This window comes from Myotis myotis, unplaced genomic scaffold (genome assembly GCF_014108235.1).
Source record: "Myotis myotis isolate mMyoMyo1 unplaced genomic scaffold, mMyoMyo1.p scaffold_m19_p_9, whole genome shotgun sequence".
In the NCBI taxonomy this organism is placed as follows: Eukaryota; Metazoa; Chordata; class Mammalia; order Chiroptera; family Vespertilionidae; genus Myotis; species Myotis myotis.
The window spans coordinates 49,203,921-49,216,591 of NW_023416401.1; the positions used below are offsets into that span (position 1 = coordinate 49,203,921).

The following is a 12,671-nucleotide window of genomic DNA, read 5'->3' on the forward strand; positions in this document are numbered from 1 at the left end:
GCTGCCGGCAGTGGTAGCAGCAGAGGTGTGATGGGGCATCGCCTTCCCCTGATCGCGGGTCGCCTCCTGCCCCTGAGGGCTCCTGGACTGTGAGAGGAGGCAGGCCGGACTGAGGACCTCCCCTCCCGTGCATGAATTTTCATGCACTGGGCCTCCAGTAGGATAATAAAAGCTTATTTTAGACACCTTCACAAATTTAAAATGGATTCTTTTCCAATTTTTTAAATATTAAAAGTTAGACCAGTGCAACCATAGCATCATTTTAGGTTGAAAAATCTTTAAATTTTTAAGTAGTAACAACAGAAACCCTATAGAACAGTTTATTCTAGTGAGGAAATTTCTTTCTGAGAGATGTCTCAATTTTTTCTACTTGTTAGAATACTATTTACATTTATTTAAAAATGAATTAGTAGCAGGAAATTTTGAAGCACAAAGCTGAATGAAGGTGACAAATTTTCAACAACTCTGTGAAGAATCTCAGAAAAAAATTATGTCAACACTTTGAGAATGAAAAGTAGAAGTTTATGCATTATTGGTTAGGTTGGTTGGTCTCTTTCTAAAGCAGGATTTTCATCCATAATTCCACTCCTTTTCGCAAACAATTATAAAGTGAGTCTGTGACAACCACAATTCACCCAAACCCCAAGGTGATGGAATAATTTTAACACTAGACCACAATTGCTGGATCCTCCCCGCTCCATTGTTTTTCTGATGCTATCTAAAAATAAGGATATGACCTAACCTCCAACAAATTTCATCAACCTGTTCATTCACAAGATGTGAATTTTCTTATGTTATAGGTAAAAGTGTAATTCAATGTTTAATTAAAAATACCCTCTTGTTGTATTTATATAACTTCTGTTTTGACCAAATACATGATAATTGAGAAATAAATATCAATCTAGAATGTGTTATGCTGAATGTAGTGAAATATGTCATCACATGAAATAACTCTTTTTTTGTATATGAAAAGGCAAAGATTAATAAAACCCGTATTTGACATGCCTATTTAAAAAGTCTCAGTGATCATAGCACTTAGTTGTAAAGAGGAAAAAATGCTCAAAACCACAGACCAGGTTAGGTGTATCAACAAAACTCTGGCATTCTGACACTTAGCTTCCTGCACTTGCCAATGTCCACAGATATTTTCCTCTGAGGTGGATAAAAGTCAGACAGAGCTTATACCATGTCCTCTTAGTCTCCTTGCTGGCTTTTCCTGTTCCCTTTATGCTCTAAATATTGGTCCCTTTACTCTCCTCACTCTTACTCTATGAGTTCTCACTCTTCCCATCATTTCCAAGATCACCCACCCCTAAGGACTCCCAAATGTGTATCTCCAAATCTAATATCTCCTTTAATTCTATATTCCAACACTTACTTGATATTTCAAGAACATCTTCAACTTCTCGCCTTCACATTTGCCCTCATGATCTTTCCCTAAGCCTGCTCTTTCTCTCCAGACTTCCCCATATCACTAAATGGAACTTCCATCAGCCCAATTGTCCAAGTATACATTTTTTAAAATATGTTTTTGTATTGATTTCAGAGAGGAAGGGAGAAGAAGAGAGAGATAGAAACATCAATGATGAGAGAGAATCATTGATTGGCCTCCTGCACACACACACACACACACACACACACACACACACACACACACACACACACTGGGGACCGAGCCCACAACTCCAGGCATGTGCCTTGACCAGGAATTGAACCGTGACCTTCTAGTTCATGGGTCATCCACTGAACCACACTGCCCAGGCTGTTCAAATATGGAATTTGAGAGTGGTCTTTGACTTCTCCATTTCCCCCATATTTATGCAATCCATTGCCAAATGCTACTGATTCCTCCTCCAAACCACATCACAGAACTGTCCATTTATCAACTTTCAACTGTTGCAACGGTTTCCTTCCTCCTAACTCCTATAATGTGTTGAATTATATTCCCCCCAAAATATGTATTTAACCCTTACTCCCTAGTACACATGAATATGACCTTACTTGTATATACTTATCTATTGAATGGTTGTCTGTTCTTTACACTCGAGGCTTCATGAAGACAATGTCTGTATCTTTTTATGCCACTAAGGTAGCCTGTATCTAGTAGTTCTAGTATTGAAAATAGTTCTTCAATAAATGAAATTACAGAGATGAAAGGGGACAAAAGGACCTCCTTTTGTTGGTGAGTATTCTGAGAAATGGCATGTCCCATGTTGAGTTAGCTGAATTCCATCAACTTTGTGTTAAATTTATAAAATGTTGATACAATAAATTATATTCCATAGATATATATTAATCCAATTAAATCAATATGACATTTGAAATTAAAATATCATTATAAGAAAGAAAAAAAAAACCTTCCTCTTTGATATTTGATCTACTGGAGAACAAGGTGGATTTTTGCTTGCATGTGCTTACTGCCAGGTGCACTGGCTGAGACAGCCACAATACGCAGTTCAAAGCCATGCCAAGGAAAACCATGCAAATCAGATCCTTGGCACATGAATGGCCTGAAGCTGAGATCCTTAGCATATATGATTTCTTCTTAAGGAGGAAGCCACCATGTCTCCTAGACCTGATATGTACACACTGATGTACATAACATTCTATAAGTCAGACTCAATAATAGAGGCATATTTTGGGCAGATGAGATCTGAATCAGGATACAAAAACTATGTCACCAGAGAAAAGAGGAAAACATCACAATCTTATTTCAGAGGGAAATTACATGGACATTTTGGCATTGTGAACAAAGCCAAAGAAGAGTGTTGACTATAATAAAACTTATTTTAAGAAAGTTGTCCATTCAGATCCATCTTTTCTCCACTCATCAATTCAACATTCATCCATTCACTGATTCAACAGACTCTTACCAAGGGTTGATGAAGTGCTGGGTCCTGTGCCATACTGGAGGGACACTACATTAAGGAAGATGCAGTTTCTTCATTCAATGGGCCCCTAGTTTGAGCTAGGGGACAGTTTATGAGCAATTACAAGGCAGAATGAAATGTGCCACAGGGATGATGTGATGTCTGAACAACCAAGAAATAGAGTTCATTGATCACTGAACAGAGGGAGCAAAGAAATTTAGAACCATCAGATAAGTTGGTATTGGCCAGCGAGAGCCACACAGGCAAGCTTTCAGGGGCCATAGAGAACATGGTGGTCCTTCAAGTGACCAACAGAGCTGGTGGTCAAAGGCAGGAAAAAGAGAAATCAAAAAGTCAGAAGGGGGAAAAAAATAAGAAAAGAGAAAAGCTAGGTAATGAAATAAGAAGGGAACCAGGATTTGAAAATAATCAATTGTGGAAGAAAAAAAATGAGTATTCCAGAGAGCCTAATCACTCTCATTTTATTAGAATCAGAATCGAAATTTTCATGTTGCAGGCGACTAACTGAATTTCCAGAATCTAAATTTTCATGTTGCAGGTGATTAACTGTATTTCCTAGATAAGCAAGATCACTAACTCTTCTTTAATATAATTTAGTACATCTTGAATTTTAATTATTTTACTTTTTTATTAAATTTACAGGGATGACATTTTTGAGTAGATACTTTCAAAATGGTGATGCATACTAAAGTGGGAAGAGGTAGAGAATTTGAGAAAAAGAAGGCTTGTAATTCACTAGGCACAGCTACAAAGAAATAAGGGTCCTTGTAAGTTTTTCTTCTCTCTCTCTCTCTCTCTCTCTCTCTCTCTCTCTCTCTCTCTCAATCTCTCTTTTATACACACACACACACACACACATACACACACACACACACACACACACACACACACACACACACACACAGAGGTTCCCCTTGGACTCTGCCAGCGAAATCTAGAATGTAGGACAGGAGTCTGGGAGGAAAATACAGTGCCAGGCCTAACTGCCCTAAATAATCAATGCCTTCTAATCTCACAGAATGTCCTTCCCAGCTCCTCAAGAAATGTCCAGGGTGGAGGCAGGAACCTCTCATTATCCTCCACCCTGACTCCAAATGGGACAGAGAGGAAGCCAGGCCCCACTACATCATGGAAGAATGAATGGCTGTGTAGCTCAGAATACCCTTAACAGACGAGCAGATGAGCTTAGTTATAGCTCAGTGATGTCACTGGATTCCTCCGTGGGTTCTGCAGGTGAATCTTGGGACAAACTACTCACGATATGCTACACACACACACACACACACACACACACACACACACACACACACACACAATGCATTCCTGCCCTGGCTGGGTGGCTCAGTTAGTTGGAGCATCCTTCTGTGCACCAAAACGTGGGTTCAATCCCCAGTCATGTCACCTATGGGAGGCAGACAACCAATCAATGTTTCTCTCTCTCTCTCTCTCTCTCTCTCTCTCTCTCTCTCTCTCTCTCTTTCTCTCTCTCTCTTTCTCTCTCTCCTTCCTTTCTCTCTAAAAATTAATTTTAACAAATATGCATTCCTAACCAGCTTGCTGAAATATCCCACACACCCACAGCATAATGGTTTTATGGGACCTACTACACAGTGGAGTTCATACTTGAGACTGAAGCAGGTACCAACATGCATAAGAAAATATCTCTGTCTGTACTTTACATCCCTTATGGTGCACTCCCATTACATAACATCCCTAGGTACTGATGTTTAAAGAAAAAAAAAAGTTGCCGAAACCGGTTTGACTCAGTGGATAGAGCGTCAGCCTGCGGACTGAAAGGTCCCGGGTTCAATTCTGGTCAAGGGCATGTACCTGGGTTGCGAGCACATCCCCAGTAGGAGGTGTGCAGGAGGCAGCTGTCGATGTTTCTCTCCCATCGATGTTTCTAACTATCTCTCTCCCTTCCTCTCTGTAAAAAATCAATAAAATGTATTTTTTTTAAAAAAAGCATCCCTCTGCTTTTCAATTCAAAGGTTCATGTGTAAATCGCTAACATTTATCTCACTAAATACTGTTACAATTTTTGTCCACCTTGGGTGATAGGTAATAACATATTGGTAAGCCATTATAATGACCTTATAGAGAGAAATTGATGCTTTTTTATTTGTGAAGTGATGCAATTCTTTCCAATAGTCAAATAAGGATTGTAAAAGTTTTTCAAAATGCAGATCTATTGAACATTGTTTGCCTCTCTTACTCACCTTTCAAAGTGATGTTATTACAAGTGAGTTTTTCTTAGCTCACCTGCAAACTCCAGTGTCTGCCATAAAAACAGGCTAATTATATACCAAAGGGACCAGTAGAAAGAATCTAGCATCATTCTCATTTTATCCTTAATTTTCATCCCTATCCATGCCTCCTACAATCCAAAAATTTCTCATCACTTCTCATAGGAAAGGAAAATTTGAAAACAAGTGAAAAAATGAGAAGAAAAGAGGCAGTAAAAAAAGGGGAGGGGGCGTTCATTATTTCAGAAGAAGTAGGGAAAAAACTTAAAGTTTCTAACTATGGCCTGAAACAGCACCTTCAATCCAACACCTTAGTTTAAACACCAAGGGCACTCAGAAACTAAGACATTTTCCCCACACCATCCCCAGGAATCCATGACTTAAAAGTACATTAGAACATTGGACTACTGTCACTACAATGTGATGACTGTGATGGCTGAAGATGCTCAGAAGTACTTTAGGAAAGTGGAGGGGTTACAGAAAGCTTTTGAGTGGAGATGATGCTCAAACTCCTCTGGCAGAAAGAAGGGCACAATTCAGGGAGGTGAACTGGGCTGGAGGGAGGGCTCAGGAGTAGAGATTCACAGGACTGCCATTGTCCTCACTCGGTCTCTCTTAAAAAATATATTTTTATTGATTTCAGACAGGAAGGGAGAGGGAAAGAGAAATAGAAACATCTATGATGAGAGACAATTATTGATCGGCAGCCTCCTACATGCCCCCTACTGGGGATGGAGCCTGCAACCCAGGCATGTGCCCTTAACTGGAATTGAACCCAACACCCTTCAGTCCGCAGGTTGACATTCTGTGCACCAACCAGCTAGGGCACTGGTTTCTCTCTGACTGCCCAACGACCAGCATTAACCCTGACAACTGTCTTTTCTCCTCGGAGAATCATCTAAGACCACAGGGCTGGTGCCTGCAAAATGTCATTTGTGAAGCTGTTATCTCTTTACTGGTTTTCTCGTCAGCATCACCTGTGGCAACACAACCAAGTTCAGACAGGAACACAATCTGATCAGTTCTCACAGAATAAATGAGCAAATCCTTGTTTGGTAGGCAGCAAACCCAGACACTCGGTCTTCACTCATTAATCATGAATAAAACAGCACACTTCCCTGCGGTGAAACTTCATTTTTCATTCCACCCTACGCACATCTCTAACGCACATTTCAGACAAATGGGAGACTTTACACCTTTTTCTAAGAAAACCTTTCAGAATCGTTTTACATAATCCCTTCAGACGAATCAATGTGATTTTTCTTATAGGAATAAATAGAACCTTCTCTACTCATGTGTTAGCATTGGACAGCCTGGACCAAAATCTTCCAGATAAAACTGTGATTAAACACAAGGTCTCCTGTTGTTACCATTTTTCTCCTAATCACCACAGATATTAGGGCCCCACAAATAGAAATAGTTCTCCTCCCTCTCCTCTGTGTCACACCTTATGAGAGGGTCTCATTAGAAGTCCACTCTCTAGTTCACTGTTATTAGTACAAAAACACAAGCAGAGATATCCAGGCTATAAATTATTGTAGAAAAATACAGTTACAGCAAAGAGATTTCCCAAAGCTCTACACTGCTTTGCATTTTTTAGAGAACCTTTGATTCTGAATACGCTTACCAAGTACTCAAAATTGCCTAACATTACTAAAAACAATGACAACAAACTCAGGCCTCTCACCATTGCTACTAAAGTTGCCAAATATCATTGATAATAATGGAAATATAATCAATAGGGAGTATCTCCTGCCAGCAGACTTTTGGGGGAACTATTATAATCATTACATTGTTGTCTCTAGCTTTTGTTCTTGGCTTGGGAATTGACATGTAACTTGTCACTAGGGTTCTAGATCATTTGCTATAAAAAATAGAAAATATTAGCTTGTAAATATTCATTCATTTCATTCATTCACACATGTTTATTCAGCACTGCTGTGACTCCCTGGGATAGAAATCCCAGACATAAGCATTACATATATTCAGTGCAAGTTATCTTTTATAAGAATCAAGATTTGTTCAGCAGTCAGTAGGCATATTTCACATAAGGTAAAGAATAATACTGGTTTCCCTATATCCAACATATTGGCCAACATTATAAATGCTGCCCTCCTGTGATCTCAAAGATCACTCTACAACAACTGTGTAGAGAACAGATATTGGATAGGGAAGCTTATGATACCTTCAAGGAAGTGCAGAAAGCTATGGTTTTACCAAGCAAGGGAATGTCTTACTGTCAAGATCCTGCCTTTCCTCACCCAAGAGCTAGAAAGAGGTGCAGAGGCTGAAGGAAAGGTGGGAGTCATAGCCATGCAGTTAGAGGAAAAGCTGTAATTGAATGCAGATGAATGCTCCCACAGAGAGCTCCAGGGACTGTCCATTAATTTTATGGAGCCTGATAATACATAGAAGCCTAGAATGCATAAGAATTACCCAGCATGTGTAAGAATGCCACTTACCTCCTCCCACTGCACTTCGGAGGCCTTCACTGCTGGCTCCAGTTCCTCCTGCCTCCTCTCTCCTAAGACTCCTCACCCCTCCCATCTCACCTCTGCCAAGGTTCATGGAAAATGTCCCAGATGTCCCATTGGCTCAACCCCAAGGGAGAGGTTGGTAACAGCAGCAGTAGTTGCAGCAGTGACAATAATTTGTGAGAAGTCCCTCCCCTCTCCCAGACTGTTCTCAGAGGAAAATCAGAGAAGAAATATCAGATGGGCTTCCTTGTCCAGCTCAGGAAGGCTCATGGCATCTCCCTACTCAGCTGGAAACAGAGAGCAGGGCCATGGTGCATGTTATTCATCCAACTACTCATTTATGAAGAAGCAAACCCAAAATTCAACAGACTCTCCTTTCACATTCTTATCTACACTGTATGTACCTGGACGTAGGGAAAATTATAGGTTAAGAGTCAGGAATCAGAGCTAGCAGCATAGAACATAGGGAAAAGGTAAACATGAGAGTGAGCCAGAGTCAAGATGAGCCAAGCAACAGGTAAAGAACTTAGCCAATCCTAGCGAATTGAGTGCTGAGACACCCCTGAGCCCAGGGCTGAGGCAGCCATTCTTTCCGGAGAGTGAGACTCCTCCCCTCAGCCCCCAGGCAAGGAGCACAGCCACACCCAGATTCCACCCTGTAGGAGATCAAGGATTAAAATAACCTGATCAGTCCCTGGGAGTTAACAGGGTCTGGCCTATAGAGGGATTTTCAATCCCAGCAACAACACAGCACTGGTAACTCTTACGCAGCCAGCTCTGGGCAGTGAACTTCCACTGGACAGAGAGGCCCTATAGCCTCAGAGGCCAACCCCAGAACACTGCCACCCAGAGGCTGACCCACAAACTGACTCTTTGCTAAACACAAAATAAGGCAGTCTGGGAAACAAATGCGGCTTGCTTTAAAATAAGGACTGTGGTTTACAACACAGAGGAACAGTGTATCGCAGGGAAACTCAACACTCTCCTGAATACCTGGCAGGTCTAAGGCGAGCCACACTGAAGAATAGAAGAACCGAAGGACCTTCACTACTGCAATATATTTTTTTTTTCTTTTTTCACCTTTTAACTAAGAAACCAATTTTTTTTTCTTTTTTTTCTTTTTTTCTTTTCTTCTTCTTTTTTTTCTTCTTTTTTCCATCACCTGATTTTACCCTTTTAATTACTACCTTCTTATTTTTAACCAGTATTATTACTGCTACCATTTTACCATTTTTTTTTAAAGTGCCATTTTATTTTCTCTTCATTTTATTTTGGGATTAGTGTTCTCCATTCTATTTTCATCGTTATATTATTGGTTGTTTCTAGTTTGTATTCATCTCCAGGGAGCTGTTGCTGGAATTTGCTGGGATTAATGGCTGTTCTATAGGAGTAATCTCCTCATATAAAAAAGTCTCTTCCCCTCTTCCACTTCATTCTCTCTTTTCGCTCTTTTTTTTTTCTTTTCTTTTCTTTTCTCGCTTTTATTTTCCCCCCTCCTTTTTCCCAATTTCATTTTTGCACTCCTTTTTTTGGTCCCTAATTTTCTTTTCTTTTTTCTCTTTTCTCTTTTTCTCTTCCTTCTTCCTTATCCCCTAATTCTCTTAATTCAGGTGGTCACCTTTATTTGGGGTTATTCACATCGTGAATATATTTGTGTATAGTGCCTGGTACGTGGTGCCTTGTTGTGTTGTATTTTGTGCCTTTAAATCAACGCAGCAGATCCAAGCAACAGCAACCTCCTGAGCACCACACCCTCTGCTGAGGAACAGCAGCTGTACGTGAAACCTTGCCCCACCTGCCAGAAGAGCCACCACAGCTGTGAACAGCACCCACCAGAGGAGCTGCTGCCAACTGAAGAGCAGCTGCTACCGCAACCGCCCGAAGAGCAACCACAGACCAAGGAGTCACTGCCACCAAGGGAGCAGCCACTGAACGACTCAACGTCTAGATATGTCAGCGAGATCAAACATGGGTAGACAAAGAAATCCCCAAAGGAAAGAGAAGGAGGACTCTCCAGAAAAGCAGCTAAGTAATACAGAGGCATGCAACATGACAGAAAAAGAATTCAGAATAAGGGTCCTAGAGTGCATAAACCGGATGGAGGAAAAAAATCGACAACCTCTCCAAGAAGCAAGAAGAAACAGATGAAAAAATCAACAACTTAAGTAAGACCCAAGAAGAAATGAAGAGTGATATAGCTGCAATGAAAAACTCCATTGAAAGTATCAACAGTAGACTAGGAGAAGCGGAGGACCGAATTAGTGATTTAGAAGACAAGGAAGCAAAACACACCCAAAACGTACTGCAATTGGAGAAAAAAATGAAAAGACAGGAGGAGAGCCTAAGGGAGCTTTGGGACAACATGAAACAAAACAACATACGAATAATAGGGGTACCAGAACAACAGAAGGATGAACAAGGATTAGAAAACCTATTAGAAGAAATAATATCAGAAAACTTCCCTGAGGTGGGGAAGAAAAAAGTCACACAAGCCCAGAGAGTCCCAAACAAGGTGAACCCAAAAAGACCCACACCAAGACACATCATAATTACCATGGCAAATGTTCAGGACAAAGAGAGAATCTTACAGGCTGCAAGAGAGAGATGGAAAGTTACATACAAGGGATCTCCCATTAGATTGTCAAATGATTTCTCAACAGAAACACATCAGGCCAGAAAAGAATGGACGGAAATTTACAAAGTGATGCAAAGCAAAGGACTAAATCCAAGAATACTCTATCCAGCAAGGCTATCATTCAAACTTGAAGGGGAAATAAGAAGCTTCACAGACAAAAAAAGGCTAAGGGAGTTTATCACCACCAAGCCAGCAATGCAAGGAATGCTAAAGGGACTGGTATAAAAATAAGAAATAAAAAGCTCAGAAAGAAAACAGCCACACAAAAACAGAAATGCCTACAAACAAGTACCTTTCAATAATAACTTTAAACGTAAACGGACTAAATGCTCCAAACAAAAGACATCGAGTGGCTGAATGGATAAAAAAACATGACCCATACATCTGCTGTCTACAAGAAACCCACCTCATTAGAAGGGACTCACACAGACTGAAAGTGAAAGGATGGAAAAATATCTTTCAGGCAAATGGAAAGGAAAAGAAAGCTGGGGTAGCAATACTTATATCGGACAAAATAGACCTCAAAGTGAAGGCCATAACAAGAGATAAGGAAGGCCACTTCATAATACTAAAGGGATCAATACAACAAGAAGATATAACCCTGGTAAACATATATGCACCCAATGCAGGAGCACCCAAATTCATAAAAAAACTCCTGGAAGATATCAAAGGAGAGATCGACAACAATACAATCATTGTAGGGGACTTTAATACACCACTGACAGCACTGGATAAGTCTTCTAGACAAATAATCAGCAAAGATACAGCAATCCTAAATGACTCACTAGATCAGATGGACTTAATAGACATCTTCAGAACACTTCACCCGAAAGCCAGGGAATATACATTCTACTCAAATGCTCATAGGACATATTCAAAAATAGACCATATATTGGGTCACAAGCAAAGTATCCCCAAATTCAAGAAAATTGAAATCATAAAAAGCGTCTTCGCAGACCACAATGGCATAATATTAGAAATAAACTACAATAAAAACAACCCAAAGTACTCAAACACCTGGAAGCTGAATAGCATGCTATTAAATATTGATTGGGTTACCAATGAAATCAAAGAAGAAATTCGAAACATCCTTGAAACTAATGACAATGAAAACACAACAATCCAAAACCTATGGGACACAATGAAAGCAGTCCTGAGAGGGAAGTTTATAGCTCTACAGGCCTATCTCAAAAAACAAGAAAAAATGGTAGTAAATCATCTAACTCTACAACTCAAAGAATTAGAAAGAGAGCAACAAGAAAACCCCAGAGTGAGCAGAAGGAAGGAGATAATAAAGATTAGAGCAGAAATAAATGACATAGAGACCAAAAAAACAATACAGAAAATCAATGAAACCAAGAGCTGGTTCTTTGAAAGGATAAACAAGATTGACAAACCTCTAGCCAGACTCACAAAGAAGCAAAGAGAGAGGACCCAAATAAACAAAATCAGAAACGATAGAGGCGAAATAACAACAGACCCCACAGAAATACAAATGATTGTTAAAAAATACTACGGACAGCTCTACTCCAACAAACTAGACAACCTGGAGGAAATGGACAAATTCCTAGAAAAATACAACATTCCAAAACTCAATCAGGAAGAATCTAAAAATCTCAACAGGCCAATAACTATGGAAGAAATTGAAGCAGTCATCAAAAAGCTTCCAGCAAACAAAAGCCCAGGACCAGACGGCTTCACAGGGGAGTTTTACCAAACATTCAAGGAAGAACTAAAACCTATCCTCCTCAGACTACTACAAAAAATTCAAGAGGAAGGCACACTTCCAAGCTCATTCTATGAAGCCAGCATCACCCTAATACCAAAACCAGGTAAAGACAACACAATGAAAGAGAATTACAGGCCAATATCCCTCATGAACATAGATGCCAAAATCCTCAACAAAATCTTAGCAAATCGGATCCAGCAGTACATCAGAAAGATCATACACCATGACCAAGTAGGATTTATCCCAGGGATGCAAGGATGGTACAATATCCGCAAATCAATAAACGTGATACATCACATAAACAAATTGAAAGAAAAAAACCACATGGTCATATCAATTGATGCAGAAAAAGCATTTGACAAAATTCAACACCCATTTTTGATAAAAGCTCTCAGCAAAGTGGGAGTAGAAGGATCATACCTCAACATAATAAAAGCCATATATGACAGGCCCACAGCCAACATCATACTCAATGGACAAAAACTAACACCATTTCCCCTAAGAACAGGAACAAGACAGGGATGCCCCCTCTCACCACTCCTGTTCAACATAGTACTGGAAGTGTTAGCCATTGCAGTTCGGCAAGAAGAAGAAATAAAAGGCATCCAAATTGGAAAAGAGGAAGTAAAACTGTCCTTATTTGCAGACGACATGATATTATACATACAAAACCCTAGAGACTCCATCAAAAAG

At 40.0% G+C, this 12,671-nt stretch overlaps 1 protein-coding gene across 4 annotated transcripts in view; it reads right to left on the reverse strand.

Moving 5' to 3' along the window:
• The window catches only part of SERPINB7 (serpin family B member 7), a 43,630-nt gene extending 35,880 nt beyond the window's left edge, over positions 1-7,750 (reverse strand). For 3 of the 4 annotated variants that reach the window (XM_036322465.1, XM_036322463.1, XM_036322464.1), the window contains exon 1: positions 2,874-2,895. The gene's annotated coding sequence lies outside the window, so the exon portion shown is untranslated. Of the gene's footprint in view, positions 1-2,873; positions 2,896-7,599 lie in introns of those variants that run through there. The other variant, XM_036322461.1, reaches the window with a different exon arrangement.
• Positions 7,751-12,671: the final 4,921 nt, after the last annotated feature.